At 38.5% G+C, this 12,656-nt stretch overlaps 1 long non-coding RNA gene across 1 annotated transcript; it reads right to left on the bottom strand.

The window, feature by feature from the left end:
- Positions 1–414: 414 nt before the first annotated feature.
- LOC129533061 (uncharacterized) lies at positions 415–9,832 on the bottom strand. Its single transcript, XR_008679082.2, has 3 exons — positions 9,456–9,832; positions 2,663–2,732; positions 415–623 (listed from the first exon to the last, which is right to left on the bottom strand). It is a non-coding gene; the product is annotated as an uncharacterized lncRNA (long non-coding RNA).
- Positions 9,833–12,656: the final 2,824 nt, after the last annotated feature.

The following is a 12,656-nucleotide window of genomic DNA, read 5'->3' as shown; positions in this document are numbered from 1 at the left end:
TTGCATGTACATATTGAGCATGCATAATACAATAATCTGAAATCCGAAATGCTCCAAAATCTGAAACTTTTTGAGTACCAACATGAAGTTAAAAGTAGAAAATTCCATACATAAATACTTAGTACAAACTTTGCTTCATGTACAAAATTATTTTAAGTATTGTATAAAATTATCTCAGCTTATGTGTGTAAAGTATATATGAAACATAAGCAAATTTTGTTTTCAGACTTTGGTTTCATCCCCAAGATATCTTATTATGTCTGTGCAAATATTCTAACATCCAAAAAAACAAATCTGAAATCTGAAACAATTCTGGTCCCAAGTGTTTTGGATAAAGGTTATCCAACTTACGTTGCTCATTTTATTTGTTGTTATCCAAAAACTCAGTGACTTGAAACAATAATTTATAATTACCTTTTGTAATCCTGTGTGTTGACTGGCCTAAGCTGGGCAATTCTTTCTTGCAGTCTCCAGTGCTGCTGCAGTCATGTTGATGGCTTGAGTGGACTGAGATGGCTCACGCAGATGGCTTTCAGTTGATATTGACTGTTGGGTGGCATTCATCAGAGACTATTGACTCTCTAGGACTCAGGCATGCTTCTCACAGCATGCTGGCTGGGTTCCTAGAGGCAACATCATGAGAGTGTTCAAGTCAGCAGAAGTGGAAGAGGACAGACTATTAAAACCTGAGCCTGGAAAATGTTTCACAATCAGAGCCACATGTTCTATTGGTCAGGTGCAGCCCAATAGACAAAGCCCACCCTGTTTCAATGGGAAGGTATACAAATGCCATCTGTCAAAGGGAGGGCTGTCAAAAAATTTGTGGCCATTTTTATTTCACTATATACATGGATGCATGTGTGCATTTATAATTACCTAAGAACTTAAAATTTCAAAGATAGAAAGTAACAGTAGAACATTTTTTCTTTCTCTCTTTCTCTCTCTCTCTCTCTCTTTTTTTTTTTTTGACAGGGGTCTTTTACTGTCACCCAGGCTGGGGTGCAGTGGTGTGATCTTGGCTCACTGCAACCTCGGTCCCAGGCTCTAATGATCTTCCCAAGTAGCTGGGGCCACAGGTGCACACCACCACACCCAGGTTTTTTTGGTATTTTTAGTAGAGACAGGGTCTCTCCACGTTGCCCTGTCTCTACCCTGTCTCATGTTGAGTTCAAACTCTTGAATTCAAGTGATCCACCTGACTTAGCCTCCCAAAGTGCTGGGATTAGTGGTATTAGCCACCACGCCCAGCCAGAACATTTCTTTTTTCCCTCCCTAAATCTCACCGTTTTATTCAAATAATATTATTAGTTGGTCATTATTTATGTGAATCTTATTCTGCTTACTAAGTATATTTCAGTTTTATTTATTTTTACATTAATAGAACCACATGTGTATTTTTCTGAAATTACTATTTTCATTTCACAATATGTAACATGGCAAATATATATAATAGCAAATATGTAATGTGAACCCCAAAGTATCTGAGACAGGTCTCAATCAATTTAAAAAGTTTATTTTTCCAAGGTTAAAGACACACCTGTGACACAGCTTCAGGTGGTCCTCACAACATGTATTCAAGGTGGTCTGGGTAGAGCTTACTTTCATACATTTTAGGGAGACATAATACATCAATCAATACATGTAAGATGTACATTGGTTTGATCTGAAAAGGCAGAACCACTTGAAGCAGAAGCTTCCAGGTCATAGGTAGATTTAAAGATTTTCTGATTGGCAATTGGTTGAAAGAGTCAAGTTATTATATAAAGACCTGGAAGCAATAGAAAGGAATGTCTGGCTTATGATAAGGGTGTATAGAGACCAAAGTTTTATAGTGCAGATGAAGCCTCCAGATAGCAGGCTTTAGAGAAAAATAGATTGTAAATGTTTCTTTATCATACTTAAGGTCTGTGTTGATGTTTTTATTATTTAGGCAAGACAAGTAGTTCAGGAAATAATTGCTATTGAAAAGACAGTTTGTTAAACTCAGAGATTCTAAGAGAAGGGGGCCTGCTAGAAACACTAGCCTTGAGAAATGAAGGTTTAAGTTAGCATGGCCATTGTTTATACTCCTAGGCTGAAACCAGGCCAGACAGATAGGTCTGCACTGACAGGGGTCAGGGAACAAAGCCCTGGGTCTTGTACCAGCTCCCCAGGATTACAGCATGAATCCCAGGAGTGCTGGGCTGATCCTTGCCACTCTGAAAATTTTCAGAAATGAAGCCAATCACTGAATAGACCTTATACCACAGACAAACCCTCAAGGACATCAAAGAATATAAAAGCAAAAGCCGTATCCAAAGGACAGCAGCTTCAAAGATTAAAGGAACGTCAGCCCACACAGGTGAGAAAGAAAAAATGCAAGAACTCTGACAAATCAAAAGTGTCTTCTTACTCAACCCAGAGTGTCTTCTTACCTCCAAATGACCACACTGGTTCCCTAGCAATGAGTCTTAACCAGGCTGAAATGACAGATAAAGAATTTAGATTCTGGATAGGAATGAAGATCTTCCAGATTCAGGAGAAAGTCAAAACTCATTTGAGGAATCTAAGGAATCCACTGAAACAATATAAGAGTTGAAAGATGAAGCAGACATTTTAAGAAGAATCAAAATGATCAGATAGAGCTGGAAAATTTGCTTCAAGAACTTTAGAATATACTCACAAGTATTAACAGCAGAATCAACCAAGCTGAGGAAAGAAGCTCGAAGACCGATTCTTGAAGTCAACTCAATCTGACAAAAATAAAGAAAAAAGAAAAGAATGAACAAAACCTCTGAGAAATATGGAATTATGTAAAGAAACCAATCCTAGTTCTCATTGGCATCCCTGAAAGAGAGGGAAAGAGAACAAGCAACTTGGAAAACATATTTGAGAGCATTGTCCATGAAAATTTCCCCAATCTTGCTAGAGATATTGACATTAAAATTCAGGAAATGCAGAGAATCCCTCTGAGTTACTACACAAGAAGACCATTCCTAAGACACATAGTCATCAGATTCTCCAAGGTCAATGTGAAAGAAATAATATTAAAGGCAGCTAAAGAGAAGGGGCAGGTCACCCATAAGGCTAACAGCAGACCTTTCAGCAGAAACCCTATAAGCAAAAAGATATTGGGGGCCTGTATTTAGCAGTGCTAAAGAAAAGAAATGACAACCAAGAATTTCATATCCAGCCAAACTAAGCTTCATAAGCAAAGGAGAAAAAAGATCCTTTCCTGATAAGTAAATGCCAAGGAAATTTGTTACCACTAGACCTGCTTTACAATAGGTCCTTAAAGGGATGCTAAACATGGGGAAAAAAATCACTGTCACTGACCACCACAAAACGTAACTACTGACACTATAAAAAAACTACACAATCTAGTCTGAATAACGACCAGTTAACATGATGACAGGATCAAATATGCACATATCAATGTTAACCTTGAATGTAAATTAGCTAAATGCCCCACTTAAAAGGCACAGAGTGGTAAGTTGAACAAAGAAGAAAGACCCAACTGTATATTGTCTTCAAGAGACCCATATAACATGCAATGACACCCATATGCTCAAAGTAGAGAGATGGAGAAAAATCTACCAAGCAAATGAAAAACAAAGAACGGGCATTGCTATTCAAATTTCAGACAAAACAGACTTTAAACCAACAATGACCGAAGAAGACAAAGAAAGGCATTACGTAATGATGAAGGGTTTGATTCACAAGAAGACTTAACTATCCTAAATATATATGCACCCAATATTGGAGCACCCAGATTCACTAAAAAAAGCTCTTAGAGAAGTACTAAGAGAATTAGATAAGCATGCAATAATAGTGGAAAAGTTTAACACTCCACTGACAATATTAGAGAGATCATTGAGTCAGAAAACTTACAAAGATATTCAGGAACTGAACTCTGACGCTTGAGCAAATGAACCTAACAGATATTTACAGAACTCTCCCCCCAAAAACAACAGAATATATATTTTTCTCATCAGCACTTGACACATATTCTAAAATTGATCACAGAATCAGCCATAAAACAATTCTCAATGAATTTTTTAAAAACCCTGAAATTATGTCAACCACACTCTTGGACCACAGTGCAATAAAAATAAAAATCAGTACTAAGAAGATCTCTCAAAATCATATAATTACATTAAAAAATCTTCTTCTGAATGACTTTTAGGTAAACAATAAAGACAGAAAACAAGAAATTATTTTAAACTAATGAAAACAAAGATAAAACATACCAGAATCCCTGAGACTCAGCTAAAGCAGTGTTAAGAGGAAAGTTTATAGCTAAACACCCACATCAAAAAGTTAGAAAGATCTCAAATTAACAACCTCACATCACACCTAGAGGGACTAGGAAAACAAGAGTAAACCAACCTGAAAGCTAGCAGAAGAAAAGAAAACCAAAATCTGAGCTGAACTGAATGAAATTGAGATACATAAAAAACATAAAAAAGATAAACAAAACCAAAACATGAGTATTTGAAAGAATAAATAAGACACGATGACAGGATCATGCAAGCCAGACTGATAAAGAAAAAAGGAGAGAAGACCCAAATAAACACAATCAGAAATGACAAAGAGGACATCACCACCAACCCCACAGAATTACAACAAAACAAAACAAAAAACCTGAGACTATTATGAACACTTCTATGAACACAAACTAGAAAACCTAGAAGAAATGGATACATTCCTAGAAGTACACAGCCTCCCAAGATTGAAACAGGAAGAAACTGAAACCCTGAACCAACTAATAACAAGTTCTGAAATTGAATCATTAATGAAAAGCCTACTGACTAGAAAAGCCCTGGAAGAGACGGATGTACAGCTAAATTCTACCAGACCTATAAAGAAGAGCTTTGTCGCAATATGGATGAAGCTGGAAGTCATTATCCTAAATCAATTAACAGAATACCAAATACTGCATGCTTCACTTAAAAGTGGGAGGTAAACATTGAGTACACTTAGGCATAAAGAAGAAAACAATAGACAGTGGGGCCTACTTAAGGGTGGAGGGTGGGAGGAGGGTGAGGATTAAAAAATGACCTACCGGGTACCACGCTTATTACCCGAATGACAAAATTATCTGTACACCCATCCCCCACAACATGCAATTTACCCATATAGCAAACCTGCACATGTACCCTGAACCTAAAATAAAATCTGGTAAGAAAAATAAACAAAACTAACACACAAAAAACAAAAGCAAGGAAGATGTGGCACAGCTAATTTTTATGAATTAAATAAGCCATCATGTTCATTATACTGGCAGTAGTAAAGGCCAGGCTACTCTTTCAAAGTTTTTATTGTTTAGGCAAGACCAATAGGTCAGGAAATAATTGCTATTGAAAAGACAGTTTGTTATACTCAAAAATTCCAAGAGAAGGGAGCATGCCAGAAACACTAGCCTTGAGAAGTGAAGGTTTAAGTTAGCATGGCCATTGTTTATACTCCTAGGCTGAAACCAGGCCAGACAGGTAGGTGCATTGAATGAATTCCAAGAGATGAAAAGAGAGAGATAAGTTGCATTTGTAGGTTAAACTAGCTGCAAGAGGAGTGCATTTGCTGAGAAACTTCCTCTATTAGATATTGCCCCACAGGGCCTGGTATTTTCAACTGTGTGGTTGAACATATTGAGTCTACTTTTCTGTTGAAAATCTTTCTGGTCGTAAGCCATCACCAACCTGAGACTGGCTATGCCCTCTTCATGGGATGTGGAACCATAAGAACATAGTCTTGTCAGTGAGTCCTACAGAGTAAAGTTTGAAAAATAAAACTTGGGAAGCTGTCTGGTGAGAGCAGGCCAGATATTTACAACTTTATAATTGAGAGGACTGTGAGGTAAAACAGTCAGTCACTTCAATAGTCTTACAAGCCAAAAGAGTCCCATAATGCACAATGGAAATGTATTGCTGCCATGAGGAGTTAGAGGTTGATTGAATACAAGGGCCAACACCCATGCTCACAATCAAGGGTAGGATCTTGCAAGAATATGTCCAGGCCCACTTCACCAAAACTACTCTCAGCCTTATGATGTGAGAGAAATATTGAATGTAGAAATATGCAATTTATGCTTTCCTTATATGGTGAAAAAATAGATCCTGGAGTGCTGACATGACCTTGTTCATAGTTACTTACAAGAAACCCAATGAACCATTAATGTAGACTTCCTTTTAACTGGCACATCCCTCCCTCCATGCAGGTTACTAAGACTACAGAACTTCAAGAGCACCTCACTGAGGAACTAGGGAGGAAATGGGAAGAGATCATCTGTCTTAAGCTTAGGCTTTGCAGATAAAGAGCCTGAGTTCTTACTCATCATGGAAGATTTCTGATCATTTACTCATAGGAGACTGCCTTCAGTAGAAGAAGAGTAGAAAAGTGAGATAGGGCAGGGTAAAAATGTTAAGTAAGAATGTACCTTTATCCTGATCCCCAAGGGAACCTCCAAAGGTAAATTATACCACAGAGTTAGTCCAGCTTTGAGGCTAGTGAGGGGAGGGGAGTGAAGGAGGTGGGGCAGTCTTTTAAAAAAATCTCGCATTAGTTGAATTACTAATAAGGAGATGCTGGAGCCCGATTTATATTTCAAGGCATCTCCCTTTGGCACAAGCCAATTCTCTAGGGAAGGCGACAGCCATCAGAAATTAGCAAACCACATCCACAGCTGGTTATGCGTACATTAGCCAGGTAAAGGGCACCTGAGTGGACATTCACAGCATGTATAAATTATCTCTTCAGTTGTTTTATTAATATAATGCATATATTTTATTATGGGTTTTGCAAGATCAGTTTTTAATCATTCCTGTTCATTATCTACAATATTTGACCCAATCTAGCCTACTTCTACCTTAATTCACCCAAATATATTAATTTTCCTGCCAATAACCTATGTAGATTTTATATAGTTTGGGTCCACGTGCCTTTGAGTAAATGGAAAATCACATCTACCAATTACATTGGGAACTATCTCTTGAAACTTGTATGCTTCCATAATTCTTCTTTTTCAATTCTTTATTTTTTCCGTTTCTTAATATAGTTAAGATCTGTCTTCTTTGTGTCTCTAAACATTCTTATACTTTTTTTATAAAAGAGATAATTATGTTTATTAATAATTCTCAAAATCACTATGCGGATAGACTAAGACAAGTTTTTCACGGTGAAACTAACAATAATTGATAATTTTTGCCTCTCATTAACATATAGACGATATAAAGATGAGGATTAAAAGAACACAGCAGAGAAAAAAAGTCCCGAAAGTGAATGATAAATACAAATATTTGAGCTAGGGCTTACATATTTATATAAAAAATTAGCTTGAAAAATACTTCAATTTCAGAAAATGAACTAATAATAAAAATGCCTAAAACTTTGTGAATCTATAGTTAAAAGTAACAATTTAATCAACCTTTTTGAAAGTGCTATAAGAACATGAATGTCTTGAGGAAAATCATAGCCAACTTTTTACAATTTAAGTAAAGGAAATGAGCTTGTTTTTAAAATGTAGACATCTAAGTATTCGTATATTTATAGTTGGTGCTTAGAGACTTTTGATTATTACTGTATAGCCTAATTAGGAACTTATGTTCTAGTAATGATATCATATCAGTAAGGAAAATAAAATGTTTCGGTAAGAAATTCTTCTCTGTGAATTGCTTTTGTTTTTAATTTAATAGTTTATATGGATTTTCTCACTTATGAAATGAAATGAAAACAACTCATTTTCTATCCATTAGGTGTACTTCTCATAGATATGGAGTAAATGTTACCTTTAAATATCACTGTAAATTATAAGTAATTTGATGCATATAAAGTGATCATGCAGTTCTTTTAATTAGGAAAGTGCTTAATGATATAATACTTTTGACTGATATCTTCCTCAGTTGTGTGAATCGACACAGAGGATTTTAACCTCATGTTAAACCATAGGTTCCACAGTGGTTTATTCTTGCTCTGGTCTTTATACATATACATCAAAGGTTTTACCTTAACCTGTATATATATATGTAACTTAAGAGATTGCAGACCATCAATACTAGGCAGACGAGTTTATTCAGGATTGAGTAAAATTACATTCACACGAAGCATTCAATTTTTCAGGAGAAAGTGATAAAGACTTGCTGTAACATAATGGTTCTCAACCTTGGCTGCATCTTGGAAAATCACGGTAAAATTCTAAAACGTAGGGTTTAGAATTTCTGGGTCTCATCCCCAAGGATCCTGGTTTAATTGGCTGATGTGTGGCCCGATCATTAAAATTTTTTAAAACTCCCCAAGTATTTCTCTTGTATACCTAAGGGTACACACCAGTGGAAAAGCTCATCTATATATGTCTAGGCTATTTTAAGGACTCAGTTTTCCAGCAGGTAGGTAATGTGTTTGAGTTGATGTACCCAACAGAAGCGTGCACCTCAGTAAGCTCCACTATGAAGACTAGCCTCTTCAGACCTCACCTGTGGGAAATGCTCTTTAGAGTGACGAACTTGTGGCATTTGTTTCATAAATGATGACATTTAGAAACAATATTGACAATATAGTTTATTTAAAATTTTATATTAATTAAATCACTATAATGCACTAGTCTAGAATTTGCTTTTTCACTTAACGTTTCTAAATTTCATTCATGCTATGTATTTAATTTTTTGTCATTTTTAAATAGTATAATTTTATAATACAATATATTTTATTTTGTTTTGGATATATATTTGGTAATTTTTGGTTTGTTTGTTATTACAAATATTGCCATGATTAACATTTTTGTATGTATCTTGTAGCTCTTGGGTGTATATCAAAAAGTTTAATTCCTGGCTTGTAAGGCATGTATAGCATCACCTTAATAGATAAGTGCATAACTGATTTTCAAGTAGTTGTACCATTTTACATTTTATTAGCTTTATTTAAGAGTTCCAGATGCTCTACATCTTTGCCACTATTTCATCTTGTGAAAACTTGAAATCTAGCTTACTGTGTTATAATAACATTATGGTTTTAACTTGAAGGTCTTTGAAAGCTCATAATATAAGACATGTTTCATATATTTATTGGTCATTTGTGTTTTCTATTCTCTGAAGTACCTATCCTTTGCATCTTTCTGGGGAGTTATCTGTTTTTCCTTATTTATTTATAGTTATTTTTCCCCACCCGAGTGCCTATTTATAGAGTTTTAACAACTAAACTTTCTGTATCACAATCCTTTTTCATGTCACACAAGTGTCTTCCCCACGTTTGGCTTGTCTTTCTTGAACATTGGTCCTAATTTTTAATGTAATGGGACTTGTAAATTTTTGTTTTACATGTTTTTACATTTATTTAACAAATATTCTCTTCCCCCAATATCAGATACACACATTCTATATTATCTTTAGTAACTGTATGGCTTTCTATTTTTACATTGTTTTTAATCCACTCAGATTGATTTTTGTATGTTATTGTGTCCGGAATTGGTGGGTTGTCTCACTAACTTCAAGAATGAGGCCGCGGACCCTCGCGGTGAGTGTTACAGCTCTTAAGGTAGCGCGTCTGGAGTCTATCCCTTCTGATGTTCAAATGTGTTCGGAGTTTCTTCCTTCTGGTGGGTTCGTGGTCTCGCTGGCTCAGGAGTGAAGCTGCAGACCTTCGCGGTGAGTGTTACAGCTCTTAAAGCAGCGAGTCTGGAGCTGCTCGTTCCTCCCGGTGGGCTCGTGGTCTCGCTGGGCTCAGGTGTGAAGCTGCAGATCTTCGCCGTGAGTGTTACAGCTCATAAGAACAGCGTGGACCCGAAGAGTGAGCAGTAGCAAGATTTACTGCAAAGAGCGAAAAAACAAAGCTTCCACAGTGTGGAAGAGGATGCGAGCGGGTTGCCAATGCTGGCTCGGGCAGCCTGCTTTTATTCTCTTATCTGGTCCCACCTACATCCTGCTGATTGGTAGAGCCCAGTGGCCTGTTTTGTCAGGGCGCTGATTGGTGCGTTTACAATCCCTGCTGCTAGATAGGAAGGTTCTCCATGTCCCCATCAGATTAGTTAGATACAGAGTTTCCACACACAGGTTCTCCAAGGCCCCACCAGAGCAGCTAGATACAGAGTGTCTATTGGTGCACTCACAAACCTTGAGCTAAACACAGGGTGCCGATTGGTGTGTTTACAAACCTTGATCTAGATACAGAGTGCCCATTGGTGTATTTACAATCCTTGAGCTAGACATAAAGGTTCTCCACGTCCTCACCAGAGCAGCTAGATACAGAGTGTCGATTGGTGCACTCACAAACCTTGAGCTAAACACAGGGTGCTGATTGGTGTATTTACAATCCCTGAGCTAGATATAAAGACTCTCCAAGTCCCCACCAGACTCAGGAGCCCAGCTGGCTTCACCCAGCGGATCCCGCACCGGGGCTGCAGGTGGAGCTGCCTGCCAGTCCTGTGCTGTGAGCTCGGATTCCTCAGCCCTTGGGTGGTCGATGGGACTGGGTGCCGTGGAGCAGGGGGTGGCGCTCGTCGGGGAGGCTCCAGCCGCACAGGAGCCCACGGAGGGGGTGGGAGGCTCAGGCATGGCAGGCTGCGGGTCCCTAGCCCTGCCCCGTGGGAAGGCAGCCAAGGCCCAGCGAGAAATCGAGCGCAGGGCCGGTGGGCCGGTAGTGCTGGGGGACCCAGTACAACCCTCCGCAGCAACTGGCCCGCGTGCTAAGTCCCCCATTGCCTGGGGCCAGCAGGGCTGGCTGGCTGCTCCGAGTGCGGGGCCCACCAAGCCCATGCCCACCCGGAACTCCAGCTGGCCCGCAAGTGCCGCACACAGCCCCGGTTCCCGCTCGTGTCTCTCCCTCCACCCCTCCCTGCCAGCTGAGGGAGTGGGCTCCGGCCTTGGCCAGCCCAGAAAGGGGCTCCCACAGTGCATTGGGGGACTGAAGGGCTCCTCAAATGCCACCAAAGTGGGAGCCCAGGCAGGGGAGGTGCCGAGAGCAAGGGAGGGCTCTGAGGACTGCCAGCACGCTGTCACCTCTCATTATGAAGTAGAGATTCAGCTTTCTTTTTCTTTTTTTTTTGAGACGGAGTCTCGCTCTGTCCCCCAGGCTGGAGTGCAGTGGCGTGATCTCAGCTCACTGCAAGCTCCGCCTCCCGGTTTCACGCCATTCTCCTGCCTCAGCCTCCCGAGTAGCTGGGACTACAGGCACCCGCCAATACGCCCGGCTAATTTTTTGTATTTTTGGTAGAGATGGGGTTTCACCATGTTAGCCAGGATGGTCTCGATCTCCTGACCTCGTGATCCGCCCATCTCGGCCTCCCAAAGTGCTGGGATTACAGGCATGAGCCACAGTCCCCGGCCAGCTGTATTTTTCATTAAGGGTAATTACTTGCTTGGACACCATTGATTATGTTTCCATATACATATTAGCCTTTGGGGGAGGATTATATATTCTATTGTATTAGTTTATTTGTCTAGCTCTATGCTAATAACATTAATAAATTGGTTAATTTCTATGGCATGGTAGATGTAGGGCTGGAAAAGATGTGATATCTTTCCTCCCCATCTTAACGGTCACAGCTGACACTCCCATAACAAAAGACAGATTAACAAGACAGAACATAACACATTTATGCAATCACAGTTTTACATGACATGGGAACCTTCAAAATGAAGACCCAAAGACCAGGGAAAAATTTTATGCTTAGGTTCAATGAAAATTTCATTCTGTTTTATGGCTGAATAGTAGTCCAGGCATAAAACACACACACACGCACACACATGCACATGCACACACATGAGTGCCATATTTTTTATCCGTTTTTCTATGTAAGGATATTTAGGTTGATTCCATTGATTCCATATCTTGGCTATTTGGAATACTGCTACAATAAATATGAGAGTGCAGATATCTTTGCAAAATACTGATTTCATTTCCTTTGTATATATACCCAGTAATGGATTGCCAGGTAAAATGGTAGATTTTTTTTTTTTTCACTTTCTGAGGAACCTCCATACTATTCTCATAATTACTATGCTAATTTACATTCTCACCAATAGTGCATAAGAGTTATCCTTTCTCCACCTTCTTACCAGCAATTTTTTTTTCTTTTTGATAATAGCTGTTTTAATTGTCATGAAGTGGCATCTAATTGAAGCTTTGATTTGCATTTCCCTGATAATTAGTTATGTTACGCATTTAAAAAAATATATCTGTTGGCCATTTCTATGCCTTTTATTGAGAAATGTCTATGCAGGTCTTTTGCCTACTTTTTAATGAAATTATTTCCATTTTTCTACTATTGAGATTTTTAATATATTTTGTATATTAGCCCTCTGTCAGATGCACACTTTGCAAATATTTTCTCCCATTTTGTAGATTGTCTCTACTCACTTTGAAGAAGTTTTTTAGTTTGAGATAATCTCATTTCCTTATTTTGCTTTTGTTGCCTGTGCTTTTGAGGTCTCACTAAAAAATTTTTTTGACTAGTCCTATTTCATGAGGCATTTCCTCTATATTTTCATCTGGTAGTTTCATAGTTCAAGATCTTACATTTAAGTCTTTAATCCATTTAGAGTTGATTTTTGTAAATGGTGAAATGTAGGGTTCTAGTTTCATTCTTCTATATGTGAATACCCAGTTTTCATAGCACCATTTATCAAAGAGACTGTCCCTTCTCCAAGTGTGTGTTCTTGGTGTCTTTGTCAAAAATCAATTGTTTGTAA

This window comes from Gorilla gorilla, chromosome 3, assembly GCF_029281585.2.
Source record: "Gorilla gorilla gorilla isolate KB3781 chromosome 3, NHGRI_mGorGor1-v2.1_pri, whole genome shotgun sequence".
In the NCBI taxonomy this organism is placed as follows: Eukaryota; Metazoa; Chordata; class Mammalia; order Primates; family Hominidae; genus Gorilla; species Gorilla gorilla.
This window is presented reverse-complemented; position numbering and strand designations above follow the sequence as displayed.